The 20,049-nt window shown below is 48.1% G+C and overlaps 1 long non-coding RNA gene across 1 annotated transcript in view; it reads left to right on the top strand.

Annotated features, from left to right (window-relative positions):
• The window catches only part of LOC136023299 (uncharacterized), a 145,847-nt gene that overhangs the window by 23,132 nt on the left and 102,666 nt on the right, over window positions 1-20,049 (top strand). The window contains exon 2 of the long non-coding RNA XR_010616547.1: window positions 7,544-7,653. This is a non-coding gene — a long non-coding RNA (uncharacterized LOC136023299). The remainder of the gene's footprint in view (window positions 1-7,543; window positions 7,654-20,049) is intronic.

The raw sequence follows: 20,049 nt of genomic DNA on the forward strand, positions 1-20,049 counted from the left end.
GGCTTAAACAAAACCCAACAACCAAACACCCAAACCAAGCTATTGAAAGGCCAGGCTGTTTCAGAGCTTTTAAAACTAGATCTGCCTTGGTGATGGCTCTTTGGGATTGATGGTAACTCCAGACCCGGTTGAGACACCAGCACCATGGGCTGTCCAGCGCAGTGCTTACAGCACAGAGCTCGTAGTCAGAACCTGTAGACTCTTTTCCTGCTAACTTGTAATACAGCTCTGCACACTGCTTACTCTCTTTGGCATGTTTTTGAACAGATGATTCTGTGATAACGCAGTGAGGTACCGTTAACATCTGCTGTGAGTTTTGATGGCCGTAAGGGAAAGTGCTACCAAAATGAATGATTTGTTGCTACTTCTTTGTAATCATCACTATGAAACCAAGACAAGGGACTGGTACTCTTGATGGTATAGGGAGATAAGAGGTGGAGAAGGGATGTAGAGCCCCAGGTATGTACTGCAAGGCTGGCTGCCTTCTGTCATGCTTAAGCCCCCTTTGGGGACCGGCAAGCAATACGCCTGCTACTCAACCTAAATGATTCATAATCACCCCTCGGCCTTTTTTCTTATTCTTCTGCCCATTCCCTATTTTAATTATGATTTTTTTTTTTTCTCCCTGGGCACTAAAACCTCTTGGATTTTGCCTTTTGGTTCAGTTATTTCAGGAACTCATTAAATGCTGAAGTCACGTGTCCATTATTAGAAAGTGCAAACAACTCTTTAGCTGTGCCATGGGAGAGACTTCATGGTGAATTACCGTAGTTAAGTAGTAGCTTAACAGCTTGAGACTCTTCTAACATTAGGCAGGGTGTTTTAGACCTTTAATGCATGGCAGATTATGATGCTTCCTGTACTGAATGGGATGAGGTTATTGTCCGTGGTTGGGTTAATATGGATTCTTGTAGAGGGATAACACAATCTTGTATATGCTTTAGAGGAATTAGATAATGCTCTGTTTGATGAGGACAAGGAATGACTTAAAGGGAGGGGATGCTCCTGCCAACAATAAGCAAAGCCCACCCTCTTGCTTAGCAACTCTCGTCTAACAGAATTCAGGCTAGAACTGACGCTGAATCATGATGTGATTCATCAAACTTCAAATTTCACTGTAAGGTCATTCCTTGACAAATCATTTCTTCCGAAGGAGCTGGTTCCTCTCATCCCTCCCAGTGGTTGAGATCATCAGAACCTTTAGTGCAACTGGGAGTGCTAAAGAGCCCCATAACTTGCCCTGAGAACCATTGCAGTCAGTGGTGAGACAGCGGAGATGAGGAATCAATACTGCAGGGCTCTGCTGGCAGCAGCCTCATGGAGACCCATGGTGAACTGATGCCTGCATCCCTGAATGTCACTGGGGTGATGGATGCTGAGGTGCAAGATGCTGCTGTTTAGTGACCAAAACAACCTAAGAACAAGACCACTCGCTCATGAGCTTTTATAGCTGTCCTTCCTGTGCTTTGATGTTCTTTATAGCACAATGGCAGGTTGGATTATTTTTACACCAGCTGCTTAGTTAATTGGGCAAAAATGTGCCTGATCTGAAAAGCACCAGGTTGGGAGCTCAGTAAAACTAGGAAAAACTCGCCCAAATATCAACTCCTTTTCTAATCTGAAACTTGAATTTTTTGATGTTGGCTTGTAACTTCGGATCAATGGAACTAGATAGAATCATACAATGATTGGGGTTGGAAAGCACTTGAAGACCATCCAGTTCTTAACCCCCTGCCATGGGCAAGGATGCCTCACACTAGGCCATGTCACCCAAGGCTCTGTCCAACCTGGCCTTGAACACTGCCAAAATAGTCCATATATTGCAGATGCTTCTTTAATCAGTCACAGTTGATGTGTGTTCATTCTAGGTGTAAAGACAAGCTTTTATATATAGATATATATATGTGTGTGTGTCCTTTTTCATACATAACCTAAAATGAGGACAGATGATGTAATGGGAATCTCGGGCAAATGTGTAAATACTCTCTGCAGATAGTTTGCCGCAGCAGAGAACTACCATCCTTTGCAGGAATAGGAGAAAAGACTTAAAACCCCAGAACACCTCTATTGCAAATGGTGAGGTTGGTAATGAAATAGGCTTAGGTTTACTCAGTGATCCTTATTGCCCTTTATTAGGTTGGTGAGATTTCTCTGCTCAGCACCTCCGCAAGGGTACTTCTGCAGCCCCATTCAGAGCTCCTGGCAATCCCTGGGGCACCCATTAGGACTGGCTGCAGGGCAGGGGTTTAGTGATGGTGAAAAGGAGACAGAGGCTTCCACCCCTGTGCAAACTCCATAAACCATTTGTGCACAAGCTCTTTGTGTTACTGTTGAATTTTTTGCTTTTTCTATGAGGCAGCCCTTAGCATCTTTATCCATTCCATCCCACTCTGCTCCTGTGCAAATTCCTCAGCTGCAGTGAGCAACGTGAGTGCTGAGAAGAGACCGATCAAAATCCAGCCTCTTGGTTAAGGCAAAGGCACGCGGGGCTCTGACAGCACTTGCATCCCTGTGGTCTGTTCCCCTGGTTACAGCTTATCCCTTCTCCCTGTATGTGCTGTTATCTTCTGCATCTTCCTAAACCACAGTATGTAATCCAAATGCAATGCATTATGTAGTGGCACCAGGAATCCTATTTGTTTTGCTGTATTAGGTCCCAGGAAGGCAGCAAAAACAAAGCCATGCTTTGCCTTTGGATCTTCGTTAGTTATTAGAAAGTGAAAGAAGAAAAGCAGAAGAATAAACTCGTACCTTGCCTTTTTGATCCCAAGAGCATTACTGAAGCTAGCAATTAAAAGGAAATGCAACTTTCTGCTTCTAGTTGAGTAGGTTTGATAAGTAGGTAAATAAAAAGGGGCGAAAAATATGGAATCTTGCATGCTTATCCCATTTTTCACAGGAGAATGCCCATTAGCTATCAGAGCCATGTATTCCCATGTAAGGAGCTCAGACTCATCCTGCTGAGCAATGTGCATTGTACTGTGCACTCTATGTACATAGTACCGTGGTTGTACACTGAGCAGTGCATGGGGGAAAGGGGCAGTCTGCCCTTTGGGAATATTCCCAGAGCTCTGGCTGAGCTTTAAGCTGGTCCCAGCACCTCCGTCCTTCCCTACCTACTCACTTAGGGTTGAAGAGGGTACTATTGTCAAAGGTATCCACAAGGAAGCGTCAGATAGTTTTGAAGCATGTTTTCAACTCTGTGAATTTTGTCTATTTTCATAGGAGAAAAAGAAGAAATGAGCTATGGAGTGAATGATCTTGACCTCTAAATTACAGCCAGTGTCTTGGTATGCTAACAGTAAGCCTTGCCTCAAAGAGAAGTGGAAAACTAATGGCTTTGATGCTTTGTTTTGGCTTATCCCACTACTCCTGCCCCCTCTTCTCACTGATTGCAACCAGGTCCCCTCCCTGGCCACACAGCAGGATGGTTTTGCAGGCCTGCTAGTTCCCAGCACCAGCATGGAGCCCAACTAATAAGCCCCACAGAACTTATTAGGTCAGGTTTTGTGGCGTGTGTCACCTCTAATGAGGGTGTGCTTCACTGCATAGGGAGCAGTGAACTAATGCACCCATTGGGACTGGGGTCTCCTAGGTTTCAGACCCTGCTCAGCGTGTGAAGATGTGGCTGATTTGTAATGCAGGTCTTTCCATTGCTATTCAAGGAGTTCTCCCTGCTGTTAATATTGATTTATAACAGGTTTTGAACTGCTTAGGAAAGCTTCAGAATACTGGAAGAAAGCTGAATTAATATCACCATTAAGATTAAAAGGGGGAACAAAGGTCTGAGGTAATTGGTACAAAGCACTTGCATGGATGCTGTATGAATGTGGTTTTCTAGAAGGAAGGGTGATGGCAGCTTCAAAGTGGCACATATGGAAAGGATGAAAACCTAGTTAGCGAAGTGGTTTGATGATGGTTTTATTGCTCTGTTTGCAGGGGTGAATCAGGTGGTTGTGGTGGCTGCAACTTCTGTGCCACCTTCTGGGAGGTGTTTTTCTGAAGGATCCCCCCAAAATTGTGTGGGGTCAGTGAGGAGCTTGAGCAGCCACAAGTGAAGGTTATGCCTCAAAACATCAAAGGCGTTCCTCTTATCCTTATAGAATCATGGAACGGTTTGGGTTGGAAAGGACCTTAAGATCATCCAGTTCCAACCCCCTGCCATGGGCAGAGACACCTCACACTAAACCAGGTCACCCAAGGCTCTGTTCAACCTGGCCTTGAACACTGCCAGGGATGGAGCATTTATTTCTTCTTTGGGCACCCTGTGTCAGCACCTCACTACCCTCCCAGTAAAGAACTTTTTTTTTATCTCCAACCTGAACTTCGCCAGTTTAAGTTTAAACCCATCACCCCTTGTCCTATTGCTGAAGTCCCTGATAAAGAGTCCCTCTTGGTTTTGCTACCAGTCATGTAGGAGTTTAGATGTCAACTTGACAGACTTCAATAAGCTCTGCTGTGGCTTTTAGCACAGCTATTTCTGTGTGTGACTTGCAGGTGTGGAAAGCAAGGTCCATGCATGAAGCAGGTTGCTTCTCAAGGTCTATGAGGTGGATTATGGTGGCAGATGGACATCTGGACTCATGTGAGGGTGATGAAGTCGACAGGGGCACAATGGCAATGCGGTGACACCACTTCTATAGCTCCTTTAATTCACCCAGGTTCTCATGCATGGAGCTGCATGGCACCTTGGAGACCTACCATGATAGACCTGGGTCATCTGTTACATGAAGTAGAGGCTGGTGTAGGTGATGAAATGTTGTGTGGCTTCCTCTTGAGACCTGGAAGGGAGACCAGGAAGAAGAGCCGTGTCCTTTGCTCTGGACTTGAGACAGTAGGGTTTTTGTGTAATAGACTGATTATCTCACTTTCTTCCCTCTTACTGCACTTGTTTCAATGCCTACAGTGACACACAGTGGTGATGAGCTTCCGCTGTGCCAAAGCACTTGCCTTGACACAGGGAGGTAGAGGACATTGTGGATGGTGGGAATGGTGGCTGCCAAGCTCCCCTTGCAGGAGCACATTGCTTTGGGCTGGATCCACTCGCTGACGACTTGAGCTTCAGGGTGCTTGTCAGATGGCCAGATAAGGAAGCTTTGGAGCTTTTGGCTCTTTCATCCCGTATATTGCCCATTTACTACCAATTCTTTTCACAATGAGTAGATAACTGCAGGTTTCATAAGCTGATTTGTGCCATAAACGGCACACTCAAATCCTCTTTAGCTTTTGTAACAATGCAAATTTTCTCATCCAGTGTAAGCAGCCACAAACTAAAAGTTGGCTTTTGGCTGTTGTATTTCCCTCATGCTCTTCATGTGCCCAGCAGGAAAATCTGGCTCGGTTTCTCCTTAGGAGAACATTTTCCAGTCTCACTGGATGTGTTCACCTCTCATTTCCAGGTGGTGTTAGCAGAGGAGGTAGATGAGTTTTCATCAGGATTATTCCTTTCTGCTATTCCATTGCTCATTTCCCAGGAGTTGAGGACTTTTCCCCCCTTGATTTAAGAAGGAACATGATCAGATGATGAGTCTTGAGCTGTCTTCCTACTTCAGCCGTTGTTCCATGCTGGAAAACTTCAGGCAGGCTCCTCTTTCCAAACCCCAGATTTTCTAGCTCCTAAAATGATGATGAAATATGCTGATAAATATCGCTTGAAAGGTCTGCAGGTGGGAGACAAGCTGTGAACAAATGCACTGACATTGGAAATGGGGCGGGGGGAGAAGGAAAGCAGCTATTTACCATGCATCGTCCCTGCGGGCAGCTACGGTACCTGTGATGCGCCCATGGAGCTAGTGCTGCGGTGGGTGTTAGCGTGGCCCCTCGGTGCGTCCGGGTGCAGAGGGAGGTGCTTCCATGGAGCAGAGCAGATGTGCTCGGTCTCCGTCATCCGGAAAATGCTTCTTGCTGGCAGCACAACGCAGCCGTGCGGGTCAAGGTCAAGTTGCTGGCAGCCTGCATCCCTGCGGAGCCGAGCCAAAGCGGCGTAAAAACCCCAACCCAACCACCGAAAACCCTTTTCCCTCCAGTTGTGATGGCCAACCCTGTGCCCCCTGCCCCGGGCTGTGCTCTGGGGACCCGGGGGGACCGGGTGGCCGCGGGCAGGCACCGATGCTGGGTTGCTCCTGACATTTCCGCCTGCGAGTGCCCAGCCAATTGGCGAGGCTGGAGCAGCGACACATGAAATACGATGATTTTCTGCTGAAGAGGAGGAGGAGGGGGGAGAGGGCGGGAGGACCGCTTGCTCCTGATGGTTTGCACGCCGGGGGCTGCAGAAAGGACTGGCCACAGAGAAGTGTCGTACGTGGAGCTGCAGCACCCCCGGGGATGGCCCCTTGCTCTCTGCTCCCTGACCAGGAGGATGCCATTGCCACCAAGGTGGGCCGGGTGCCGCTGGCACCAGCAGAAGTGTTGGGGGACGCTGCCTTGGGGTGCCAGGCTTGGGAGCCCATCACCCCCGGTCCCCCGTGGAGGAGAGCTGGCTCCGCGTTGTCCTGTGGGAGCTGAGCCATGCATGGGGCCACCGGTGCTTTGAGGTGCTGGTTTTTGGAGGGCTGAGGTTTTTTTTTGGGGGGGGGGGCGCTTTGGTTCTGTTTGCTAAAATAAAACCACCCCGAAATCCTCCTCCTGGAAGAACGCTTTAGTGCTGTGCCTGGGCTGCTCGGCTCAAACTTTGCAGCCTGATCCTCAGTTTGATGGGAAGCACTTGACAGAGCTCCTCTCTGCATGTCATTAACCCTCACACCACCGCCTGGGCCGGAAACTGTTAATCCCGAAAATTCAGTTGCGAGTTAACCCTGATGAGGAGCGTCCCTCCGACACCCTGAATCGCATCCAGCAGCTGTTCCGTTTCTATAATGACTGTGCATTTATCCAAGAGCTGGGGGGCAAGTTTTCCATGCATTACCCTCCCAAAGTGTGTGTGGGGGGAGAATCCTATTAAACCAAATAATCATACACCAATCTTCCCGAGGACAGGCTCCCCGTGCAAACCGCACCTCCCCCTGCTCCCTCCGTGCCGCCGCCGCTGCTTTAGTAATCTATTTGCGCCGTGAGTGACAGTCCTCCAGAAGTGATAATTGGTGCACTGTAGCTTTAAAAGGTTAAAACCCTTTTCAAAAAGGCCTAGACTCATAGTGGGAAAAGACAAGAGAGGCTTTGGCTGGCTTTGGAGCCCGAAACCAGCTGCTGATTAGAGTCTGCGTCTTCGGGCTGAATTTATTCCATATTTTCCAGCAGCAGGGATTCGAGGAGGAAGCTTCCGTTTGGGTTTCTTGATCGTGGTTTATTTTTATTCAGAGGAATAACAGAGGAAGGATTTGTTCCGGCTGGAGCATGCTCACAACCTGCAAGACCTCCCATTATTAAACTGCCTACTTTGGGCTTTCAGATACATGTGTTTTGGGGTTTCTTTTTTTTTTTTTTTTAATTATTATTATTATTAGCGTTATTATTATTTGGCAGCATCTCCGCTTTATTTTTGAATAATTTATTTCGAAAGGAAGCTGATCTCGTAATGAGCTTTCTCCTTCCTCACTTGAAACAGGTGCTAATGAAAGAATGCAAATAGCACCGGCTGAGCCGAACATTTCCTAAAGAAGGGAACAGCCACCGACCCAACCCGCTCCGGGATCTGCCTGCTGCCACCCAGCAAAGGTAGGCACCGGGGCTTTTGTGGGCTTCTTCTCTCTGTTCTCTGCGTGTGCATTTGCCAACGGTTTATCCGATTCCCTCCCTCCCTTGCTGCGGGCGCACAACCGGACGGCGAGATTCCATTTTGCCTCCCGAAAGGTGTCAGGTTGCCACCGAGACGCTCTCCTCCTGCACGCCGAGTGTGCATATATAGCTCTATATCTATGTCTATACGTGCGCGTATCCCCTGGGTGGCCTCGCTGCCTGCCGAGCATGGCGATGGATGAGCGAGCTCCCCGAGCCCGAGGTAACCTCAGCGGTGTCAATCAGCCCAGGGCCAGCCTGTAACCCTGTCCCCGCCGCGCTCGCAGCGACTTTGCTCCTTGCTCCTGCTTAATTAGCCCTGGCTGTCACATGAATTTAGCGCCGCTTGACAGCAACTTCCTTCTCTCCCAACGCGCATAGATGATTGTTATGATTTTATTGCCCCCCCCCATCCCCATCCCTTGCTGGTGGGAGGCGGATGCCGCGTGTGATATCGGTGTGGGTGATGGACACGGGCGTGCGGAGGGGCACGCACCTCCAGCGGGCATCCTGCTCGGTGGGGAAAGGGACGTGTTGCTCCATGGGGAGCCTGGTCCTCCCGGGGTGATGCTGGGTGCCTGTGCCGAGGCCCTGCTCTGCAGCCCATCCTGCTTTAGACACCCTGTGGAGCAGAAGCAGCTGTTACCTGGTGCTACAGCGTGTATAAACATAGCTTAAAATAACATCCCGACCCTTGTCTTAGCAGCCAGATCCCTGCCTAGGGCTGAACCCCTTTTTTCTGCATAAAGCCTGGGAGATGGCTTTTCTTTCGCACCCTGCCTACTTGTGCGTGTGTTGTGCGCTTGGATGCGGGCAGTGCTGGATGGTATCCTCCGAGGTTTGTCCTTTCCCGAGGAGCTCGAGTTTTCCTCCGTGCTGGAGGCAGCCCCACGCGGTACCTGGCCAAGGCTCCCACTTGGGCTCCAGGTTTTCTGCCGTATTCCCACAGCTGGGCTTGCAGCAGGGACTGCAGTGGCCTCTCCAAGGGCCAAATCCAGCCTTTGCTGGGATCCGGCTCCTTCTGCCTCAGTATGAACGTCCAAGGGCAGAAATCAGCCCTTTTCCTGGAAGCTTGCCTTTCTGTTTCAGTGGGCTTAAGTGCGTTTGAGCAGTGTCTCTGTGGGCAAGATGATTTGTAAAGGGTCTTTTTTTTGCCTGACTGTGAAGGAAAGGACCAGCAGAAAAGTTTCCCTCAATGAATTGTGCAATCCGAGGGTGGGCAGCATATGAAATAAAACACTGATTTTATATAAACAACCCCTTGAGGCTTCCTAGAAAGAGAACTTGTGAATACCTTACCTGACAGATAGGAAGTAATCAAAGCTGAATATGCCGTCTGGGCCGTTCCCCTCCTTTCCAGAAGCAACTAATCTATAACTAGGGGTTTGGTATGGGGTATATGCAGGAGAAAGGGATTAAATCCTGCTCTGGAGCCGGCAGCAAGGGAATACTTCTCTAAGCCTGGTTTTGGCTGGGTGCAGTGGGTTGTCCCCTGCCTTCCTCTGTTAGAAAACACAGATCTTGATGCTGGGGGGTGCTCTGGGATGCAAAGGAAACGGATGCTTCCTACTCTGTTGTGCCCAGGCAGCGATGCTCGGCTCGCACTAGGGCTGTGTGGTCCTGAGGGGATGGGGCTTCCTTGTCTTCACACTGTGCCAAAGGAGGAGTGTGCCCAATGTTACGGGGTTTTTATCTCCTGGAGGTTGTAAATCCTCTCTGTCTTCATTTTTGCCTCTTCTCAGGCAGCCAGCTCGCTCGGCAGGGCTTCTGCAGAGCAGTGCCATGTGGGAGCTCGCTGCTCATCCCAGCTCCCGAGCTCTTGCTCTACTCAGGCTGATGGGAAGCACTCTGGATGAGAAAGCTCCTGAGAAAGCCCAAGCAGGCGATACCTGAGGAGGGGAGGATGGGAAGGTGGCATTTTCCCTATCAAATTGCCTCCTGTATGGAGAAACATAGGGTTAGGGAAACCTTTCATGCACTGCCCAGCCCAAACCTTCCTCCTGGCGTGCTGAGCAGGGCACAGATTTTGTCTCTGCATCGCTCTGTTGTTCATCCTTTCATCACCTCCTGAGGAAGGGAAATGCAAGTGTTGCTGTCCAAGGCTACGGGGCCTGGGTCATCCAGTGGTATCGTGCTTGCAAAGGATGCTGTTCTTAACTTTGCTCGAAACAGTTGTAAAACTCTCATGAATATACATGATGTGCATGGTCGTGGCTTTCAAGTGGCTCTGCAGCATCTTGGCTCATTTCTGGTCAAGGTTGTGGCTGTCCTGTTCAATCGAGCTATGTACATGAGGATGTTTGCTGGGAATTGAGAGAGCTGTTGATAGGCCAGGAAGTTTTCTGGACCCCTGCATGAGCCCAGGCTTTAAAAGTCTCCTCATCAGGTGCATTTTTAACTCTGGATTTCTACCTGGCCCTGAGTAATTACCAGAAATCTCAGTTCTTTCTGTTCATCACGTGGAGCTGGTGAGGAAGGGATGGGTACCAGGAGAGCAGGAACAGAGTATTGACCTAGACCCATCATTTTTAATTGGACCAGCTGGGAATGAGTCTTCCTGCCTTGTGCTGGTAGGAGCACAAACCACTCTAGACTTGTTCAGGGTTAAAAAATACCTCCTTTCTCCATGTAAAGCTTAATATCTGCAGCTGGCTCAGTTCAGGAGGATATATAAGGTGGGCTGGCTGGATGCACTGAGGGACAGTACATCCCAGCACACTGTTGGACTGTTTAAAGGTGCCTGTTGTTATCTGAAGAGGATCTTCAAAACCATCTGAGAGGGCTGCGTGTTGCTTACCCCTATTTAACCCTATCACCGACCTTGCTGCAAAAGGGATGTCAGAGAATTCACAGGCCAGATCTCTTCATTTAGTCCTTTCACATGCTCAGGCTTCCATGCCAGGAATGGAAACGCAGCAGCGATGTAAGTCATGGAGTTGCTCAAGTCTGAGCTCAGTGGTTAACTGAGTGGAGGGGGGGGGGGGATGCAGCATGGCCTTTTTTGTTCCCATTTGACTTTTCTGCATCTTCCTTTTTCTTCCGTGTGGGAAATGGAGAGGAGGGAACCATTTGGCCAAGAGCTCAGTGTGAGTCCCAGGCAGATTGAAAACACAAGTAGTAAGTTTCGACTCTAAGCTTTGACTGCAGACACAGGTTTCTTCTGTTAGATGATTATTTGCGGGTGGACACCGGTGCCATAGGGAACTGCATGGAAGAACACATATTTAACTGTATAGATAATCCCTGTTGCTGGCTGTGTTCTGTTGCAACTGATCCTTGCTGTGAGAAGCAAGAGCAATCCCAGTGCCTGCGAGCACGGGTGCTCTGGGGTGTTTGGAGGCGAACACCGCAACCAGCTGCTGTTACCAAAGACTTGAATGATTTATTGAGGCACGTTGCATGCAGCGTGGACAGCTCAGGCTCTCAGAGGGCTGCGTGTGAAAGCCCTCGTGGCCAAGGCACATGGGATGCTGCTGGTGTCCCCTGGGAGCAGAGGGAGCCCCAGAAATAGCTGCTGGGATGGTCCCCAGGAGGAGCCCAGCTGCGGGTCCCAGCCTGGGGCTGCTCTGGTTGGGTTGTTGTGACTCAGGATGCTCTGATGACCCTGACCCTAATGGGCCTGGCTGGTTTGCTCCCTGCAGCTGAGAGAGGAGGATCCCACAGCCTTTCTGCTCCAGGGCTACTTGCACGCTCCCTGCACTGGAATCCCATGGGTCTTGAGACTTTGTCCACCCCTTGAAAAGCACAGATTTTCAGCGCAGTGCAGAGATTGCCCTTGCTTCCCCTCCCATGTGCCATCCCGTCACGCTGGCAGCTCTTGATGTGGGACACACGGGCATCTTTGAAAGGAGCTTGGTCAATAAAATCCTGTGGAGGAGACAACCGCAGGTGGCTGGACCGTTTCCTGTGTCCCTTGAGGAAGGGCCCAGTGCTGCTGCTGACTCATACCCTGGTTTGGGGGCTGCCAGCAGAACTAAATGAGTAAATCCTGATGTAACAAGTGATCTGCTGAGAATAAGTCGCTGCTGAATGTATTGTTCTGTTAAAGTGCGAGTGAGAAAGGCGAGTACCGCTCATGGTGATGTCAGGCATGACCTCAGAGTCCTTCAAAACACACCTCTGCCGCAAAACTTCTAACCCACTTCTTCCAGTTGTCTTTAGAGTTGAAGCATATTTTGTGTATCCTGGTGGGTGTTAGCTCTGAGCGATGGGTTTGAAATCCAAAGGTCTAATATGTTAGAAATAACCATAGAAAACTCAGTTGAGATGCAATAGAAGCTCATATGGTCTTTTAAATAAAAGCTCATGTGCAAAAGAGCAGACTCCTGGGATGGGCTCAGCTGCACTAGCATCATCCCATCCTGCTCTGGTCCCTCTAACCCGCATCCATCTACGTCATCTGTGTTTCAAAGGCTTTTCCAGCCCTCACCAGGCAGTTCCCATTTGCCTGTGTGTTTTTAGTCTGTGAAAATCAGTTTATCATCCCTCATCTCCTCATGGCCTTTATTTGATTCTGTGTTACTTATCAGAGTCATTGCAATCCTGTAGGTTGCAGAGTTGTTCCCATCCACCCCAGTTTTGGTTGCTTTAACTCGTATCTTATTTTTGACGTGTGTGGTCCTGGCATCACAGTGAACTTTATGGAAGAGTGAAAAGTGCTGAGCCAACCAGGTTGTGTTGGTTTTAGTGGCTGTTCAAAAGCCATTTGGCCAGGTTTCTTCTGAAAGCTCTTTGCTGCAGTGAATCCATTTGCTAGAAATGAATCCTCCAGATGACCCTGTGTGGCAGAGACATCTCCAGCAAGTGCAGGCAACATCTACCTTGCTGATAGTTGCCTTTGATGATGACTTTGATTAATTCAAAGCAATTTTACGCAGTGGAAGAAGTCTGCTCCCTGGTGAGTGAAGGGCACGTGCTGTGCACCCAGGGCAGATTGAAGGGAAATACTTTGAGTGGCTTTGTGCCTCCAAACAAGCTGCGGTGCCATGCCAAGGGGAACCAGTGAGGAAGGTGGCTGCATGGGTCAGACCACCCAATACAGGGGGTGAAAGCTGGTCCTAGGCCAGCTTCAACAGAGGAGGTGTGTTACAGGGTGTGTGGGGTGTAAGGTGCATGGGGCAGTCAGTAGAGCATGAACCTCAGGCTGAAATAAATAAGGTAAAGAATGGCAGATGTTGCTGTTATAGGCAAGTGAGTTGTTTTTTCGGGGATGAATATATACCTGGCTTGGTTGATGGTGAAAGACCTGCTTCTCAGCTGGGGCAGAAATTATACGACGTCACTCCTCAGTTCCACTGCGGATTGGGCATCATGGGATTTAGTTTGTGAAATCATGGGGACCTGGAAGCAAAAGTCCTGTTGAAAGTTGTGCTTCTAAACCACATAGAGTATAAAATGACTTGACTTCCTTCAGCCAATGCCTGCTTGTGTGTCTGTGAAGCGAGGCACATGTACATACCCAATGCGGGGGCATGGCCAATGGTTGATGCTACCCAAGGTCTCTTGTGTTTCCCCGAACTACACGCAGTTTAAGAGAAGAAAGACTCTTTTTTTTTTTCTGCTTTTACGTAAATCTATCACTTTGTTAGGTAAAAAAATGCATTCTTTGGCTTAATTTCTTTGTTGGCACCTCAGCAAATGCCAGTGCTGTGGGTAGCTGTGTGGCTTGGGCATAGCTGAATTGCTTGTCCTGTCTGGGGAGAGTCCAGTGTCACGGGACCCTGGTCCTGGTGGAGATTAAAGGGTGTTCTGTCATAAAGATGGGATGATATGATCAGAAAGAAGGTGCCCTTCAGTGAACTGTTCAAAGGCAGTGAACCTGGGCAGTCCAGAGCTTGGCTGGCCATGGCCATGAAGCAGAAGGCTGGGCTGTGTTCATGGGGATGCTTCAGGGACGAGCTCCATGCTCGTTTCATCTTTTATTGTATTTCCGTGCTCTGATTTCAGTACCCCTTCGCCAACTGGCAGGGATCAATAATGTAAATAAGGCATTATGGTAATGTAAATAACACCAGAACTCTAAAGTGTTCAGGAAAACTTGCATGTGGAATACCAGGAAGGTACCTAAATTCCCAGAATAGCTAATTTAGCTGGAATTTAGCTGGAATTTAGCTGAATGATGAATGCAGGAATGCAACAAGTTGTGATAAAGCTATACAAAAGTTCTGTGATTTGTATGCCCGTAGCTGGCAGGCCCTGTGTTTCTTTTGCCATTGGAATTTTGGGGTGCAGGGGGATCATGTTCCTTCCTGGGTACATCAGCTCACGGGTTCTGGTGTTGCTTCGCTATTCCCAGCACTGTCTCCTGGTGTCATATTATCACTTCTGAGGAGTTTGCGAATCATCTGATAGTCCTCAGGGAGGGAGGACTCAAAGGAAGCTGTTGTTAGCCTGTATCCATAGTTATCCTGTACTTTGGGGATGCTGCTGACACATTTGAGGCATGACCCCATCCCTGAGCCGTCTATTGTTCCTTACAGAGGAAAAGGCTGGGTAAATTGAAAACCAAGGGGCTAATTTTCTCAGCTAACTGCACATGACAGGTTTCTGTTGCTTCTGTTGCTATTTCTGTCGATGGTTATGTATTATTTTTCTCAGCCATTTGGATTCTGCTCAGTGTTTGCCATTGCGAAAGCTGCTTCGGGCCTGATGCTGGCTGAAGAAGCATAATTCCAGGTCAAAGATAAAAGGATATTAGGATGAAAATCTTGAATATGGGGGGGGGAAAAAAAACTTCTTTGGTTCTCCATGACTAAATAATGATCAAATGAACTTGATACTGAAGAGCAAACTGCAAAGGTGGAGGGAGGGGAGAGGCCGCCTACATTAATATCGCATAAAGGTTGCAAAGTTAAGCAATCAAAAGATGGCATAAGAGAGCGTTAGGTTGAATATGTAATCATAACTTCCCTTTGTGTGTGCGCTGTTTGTCAGGGAGAATGCAATCTTGTGTTATTTACAACTTTCAATAAATAGATATTTAAGATAAGCTCCATCATGTAATTAAAGACTTCTGACACATGGCCAGATGCTCTGCCTTTATGTTTGTGTAAATGAGAGCAGAGGGTGGCTGTGTACCACAGTGCCTCTGCTCGAGTGGCTAAAAAAAGGCTCTTTGTCCCAGTGTAACTGCATTTGCTGCATCTAGATGGCATGGAGGGATGGGACCGTCCCTTCCACGGGGCAGAAATGGGAACTGAAAACTGTAGTGATGTGACTGGTTAAAGGAGACTAGATGTGTTTTTGCAGCTGTTCGCGAAAGGTATGCTCTGGAGCAGGAAAGTTGCCCTGATTTCCCAGGAAGTGTTTTGGGAAGGAAATTTAAGCTTCCCAAGGGATGCGTGATGATTCCATCCTTGTGACTGGATGCTGTGCTCCCGGGATTCAGGGCTGAGCTTTGCTCTGGGCTCCTCATCTCACAGGCTGGGCCTAATGCTTTGGTCTGGGGCTGAATTTGCCCCAGCAGCCCTCCCATGCCCTGGCAGAGCTGGGGCTGGAGAAAGGTCTCACTGGGGTAGCAATCACAGAGCCTAGGGTGCAGCTTGGAGAAAGGTGCTCTGGGGATTTTGGGGATGTTTTGAGCCCAGCTGGACCTGTTGAGAAGGTCTTAAGGAAGCAAAAGTGCTCCTTGGAGCTAAGAGCTCTGCACTCAGTGAGATGGGCGGTTAACTTGAAGTGTGGGGTCAAGTGCGCTCCTTGAAGAAACACTGCTGCAGTGGGGATAATTTAGTGCTGCAAAGATGCAGATGGAAGTGGAGCCCATCCTGGCATCCTGGAAGGGTCTTTCTGGCCCTTCCTATATAGAAGTATTGCTCAAGGCAATCGCCTGTGTAGCTGATGGGGTCTTGCTATTGAGCTTCTCCAGCACTGTGTGGGCACTTTGGATTTCATGTCCCCAAGACACCCATGGGTTTGCAGATGGGTGTAATCTCAAGAGAAGCATGACAAGGGATACTGCAGTTTGGTGATACAAAGTTTGGGTGTTTTTGTGTCATTTCATGATAACCTTTTTCTTTCGTTTTCCTTCTTAAAGAAGGCAGGCTTCTTGGTACTTTAACTATGGCATGATGTTCCCCCAAGCTTACACCAATAGTGAGTTTAGGGAGGTTATCTATTTGTAGACTTGCTACTGACTGACTTTGACTCTTGGTATGGCAATCATGATATTTGGCTCCTGTGTACAATCTTCTCCGTTTGCACCATACCATAATCCATGAAATGGTCCAGCCAGCTCCCAACGATCAACCCAACTGGCTTTTTGGGGAACGTTTTTTAGCAGCCTAAACCTTTTTAAAACCTTAAAGCTGCATAAGCAGCTTAAACCAATCTAAAGCCTTAGATCATTTTAAACAGCTTGTGCCAATATAAGGACTTAGATTATTTTAAATACCTTAAACAGATCTAAAGCTTTAGAGAAAGAATTTGGCCAGGCTCAGGTTTGGTTGATTGATTGATTTCATAGGTATGTTGGTCACCAGTGGATGACTCTGCCCAACCACTCCTTACTGGAAGATGCCCTGGTTTTCTCTCTCTTATGACTTTTCCACTTTGGATATTTGATGCTTTGACATGTGAACATGGCAGTAAAAATCTGATGCTTAGGTTATATCATCAGTGTCTTTCTGAACGTGGCCCCGGGTTATTTTGGCTAAATACGTGTCTAATTTGCAAGAGAAAATGAATTCTGTTGCACCAGTTGAGGGTTTTCAAAGAATCATGAGCACCTCAACTGCCCTTTGCAGTCTGGAGCCTTATAAATTGCTTATATAGCTTTGAAAATCCCATCTTAAGATGTGGTAGCTTAATTAAACCTCTTTAAAAATGTACATAAACAGAGGAATGAGTCCAGACTGCGACTTGGGTTAATTTGGACATTCTCTACTTATTGCCTGTTCCTTACTACTACATCCTCATGGTGTTAATGGAGGGTCTAATGCTTTCTTCATTTTCAAGGGAAAATCATAAGGAATTGAGGCTCAGAGCTGGGGGGTTTTGGTTTTTCACCAAATTAAATTAATGGAGTAACTGTACGAAGACACAGGCAGGCAAATGTTCCACTTGAACTCCTTCACTGAGCAAAGGAGCCGATGTGCTTCCCTCCTGCTGAACTCTTGGATGCTATTTGGACACTGGATAGTTTCCACTCTTGCTTGACCTGAGCTGCAGTCCCTGGGGATTGATGAACCAGCCGTTCACCAGGTTGGGCTGTGACGTTGCTCCAATCCCACTCACTCCTTTGGCAGTGCAGAGGGAAATTCGTCTTTATCATTAGCACTGTGGCAAGCGGAGTTTGTATTAAAACAGGTGGGGTTTTGTGGTGGTGCATCATGCAAAGTGGGGTTAACCTTAAGCTCTCTTCTCTGTTACTACATATAGTGTAGTATTGGAACAGACCCAAATAAATGAGAGATGAAAATGTGGCAGTTCACAGGAAAGACTAACTTGGAGCAAAGCTGCTGTCTCCATCCGTCGGCCTCATGGGCTCTGCACATGCAATAGCTGCTTTTCAATCCATGCTAAGTACCACAGAACCATGGAACGGTTTGGGTTGGAAGGGACCTTAAAGCTCATCTGGTTCCAACCCCCTGCCATGAGCAGGAACATCTTCCACTAGAGCAGGTTGCTTTAAGCCCTGTCCAACTGGGCCTTGACCACGGCCAGAGATGGAGCATTTATCACTTCTTGGTGTGACCTGTATCAATAAAAGAGCTGCATACCGATCTCTGACATCACAGAGTTTTAGTTCAGGGTTTCACATAGGGGAGAACTGTTTTAGCTTGCAGGAAACTTTAGAAAAATAAGGGAAAGCTTCAGTTTTGGGTACCCGGCTGTTTGTTCAGGCTCGGGTGTTAGATCCCTACCACGGGTTATTCACTGTGCAGCTGCTAATAAGTTCTGGTCTCCTACATTTTATTCACTTAATAAATTAATGTATTTATTATTCAAAGAAGTAGTAGGTGAGTGCTTGCTTGAAGGTGAATTGCTTTCTTTCAGCCTGCCAAGCTCTGAATTCCCTTGTAGATAGGATCAGTCATACTTAGAACAAGAAGCCTGAATTCTACCTTAGCGTCTGTGAGAAGATCAAGTGGAAAAATCTGGGATTTTCAACAGCAATTTTATTTCATTTTTAAGACAATGAATAAATTAAAAAACACAGAATACAATCCATTCAAAAAGTCCTGGGGGTTACACAGTGCTTTTGGTCCAAGCCTGGCTCCTTGAGCTCACTGTGGGTGCAGCTCTCTAGTACATAAGTGATAAAGTTCTTCTCCTTGCTTAGAATATCTGGCCCAAGGAGCTCAGGATTAAGTTGACTAGAAATGTAAACACGTTGCAGCTGGGTAAACCACAGTGGAATCAGGGCAGAGAGCAGAGCAGCCTTTCAAATACGAGTTTCTCTCCTTTCTGACTGACTTCCCCACTCTATAACCTGGTCACCAGCACTGGGTTTGCTTCTGCAGATGTCCTACAAAGCTGTGCATCTTTGCGCCTACAGCCTTGATGCCTTTTCTACTTGGCAGGGATGTGGTGAGTTGGTTATTGTTGGACTTTCTCCTCTTGCTGGAGAGCTGGGCAGGAGTTAGCCTGGTTTTGGAGCTGGTCTGGTGTATTTGATCCCTCTGTGGATACCCACGATGCTTCCTCGCTGTGACAACTTGTGCAATGAGCTTTTTTTTACCCAACTTTAGCTATTTTTCTCTGCAGGACACCCTGGCTTTGGACCTTTCCTGTCACTGCATCCTAGAAATAAACCAGAAATATGCTGTTTGTTCCACTGCCTTTCACAGCTGGAGGTGGGAATAGCCACCAAACATTGCTAAAGCAAGAAGTAACTCTTCATCAGGGGCTGCAGTGATAGAACAAGGGGCAATGGGTTCAGACTTAACAAGGGGAGATTTTAGGTTGGATCTAAGGAAGAAGTTTGTCCCTGTGAGGGTGCTGAGGCGCTGGCACAGGGTGCCCAGAGAAGCTGTGGCTGCCCCATCCCTGGCAGTGCTCAAGGCCAGGTTGGACACAGGGGCTTGGAGCAAGCTGCTCCAGTGGAAGGGGTCCCTGCCCGTGGCAGGGGTTGGAGCTGGAGGAGCTTTAAGGTCCCTTCCAACCCAAACCAGTATTTGATTTAATATAGACAGTGTGGTGCTCTCTGTCTGTCACCCCAGGGCTTCTTAGCATCCCCATGTTCCCCGTTTACTTTGCTGGGGACCATGAAGCTGCCAGGCAGGCCCCTGAACCTGGGACTGAATGCAGATGGATTGGGTACATCACAGTTGTTCAGCTCTGCTCAGCCACCATGAGATGTGGAGAATCATTCCGAGTACATGGAGCTGTAGCGGAGCCCAACTGCTTGATGTAGGCAGGCGAGGTGGGAGCTTTCCACGTTTCCTTTCTCCCCACTTTGTTCACACTTCAGCAGACTGCAGCAGTACAAACAAGTCGGTGTTAATCCACCCAGCAACTGCATCTCCCTTGGAAGGGGCCCTGATTTCCGAAAGCATCACCATCCAGGACAGCGTTTAAGCATGTGCTTGCCTGTAAGCGTGTGTTTAATTGCCGTCCTGGATAATGCTGAACTTAATCATGTTTCTAAATGGTTTTCTGACTCAAGGCCAGTGTTGGCATCCTGCAGGTTGCACCGCCATGTGAAGAGCTACTGGTGGTGGATGTGGCATCCCAGCCCTGAGTAACGTGGACTGGCATTAGGCAAGTTATTACTCTTAAGGAAATGAGCAATGTGTAGGGAAGGAAGGTTGGAGCTCCCCAGGAAAGAGAAATCTGTTGTTTAAGGGGGTGAAGTGAATACAGGGAGCTGTGAAGGGTGCTAAAGCTTACGGTGTTTGTAGCATCAAAGGGTTTGTACCGTTGGTAGATTTAGGTGAAGATTAATGAGCCTTTTGAGCTCTCAGCAACTTGCTGGAACTCCTCAGCCTCATTTATTTGGGGACTTAGTCAGCAGCTCAGGGTTTCCTTCAGACTTCTTAGAAAGCTGAGCACTGTCTGCATGTGCCCAGGCACAGGCATGTGGAGGAGCACCTGAGATGAGCTGAGGGCTTGCGCTTGCCTGGGCACTGACCATGCAAATCTGTGCAGAGCAGTGAAATGTGGAGGCAGAATCTCCACTGTCAGCTTAAGCTCTGTTTTCTCCATATGAAAACCTGGGAAGCTGCATGGTCTGTACCAGGAGCAACAGCAGGGTGTCCCAGAGAGCTGCTGTGGGGCCTGGGCTGAAAACACCCGTGTCTGTACCCCAGCCACCCTGGCAGGATGCATCCTTCCTTCCTTCCTTCTCTTGCAGACAGCTTTGCTGAAGGCTGTTTGCAGCCCAAACACAACTTCATG

The sequence above is a fragment of the Lathamus discolor genome, chromosome 18 (genome assembly GCF_037157495.1).
Source record: "Lathamus discolor isolate bLatDis1 chromosome 18, bLatDis1.hap1, whole genome shotgun sequence".
NCBI classification, from domain to species: domain Eukaryota; kingdom Metazoa; phylum Chordata; class Aves; order Psittaciformes; family Psittacidae; genus Lathamus; species Lathamus discolor.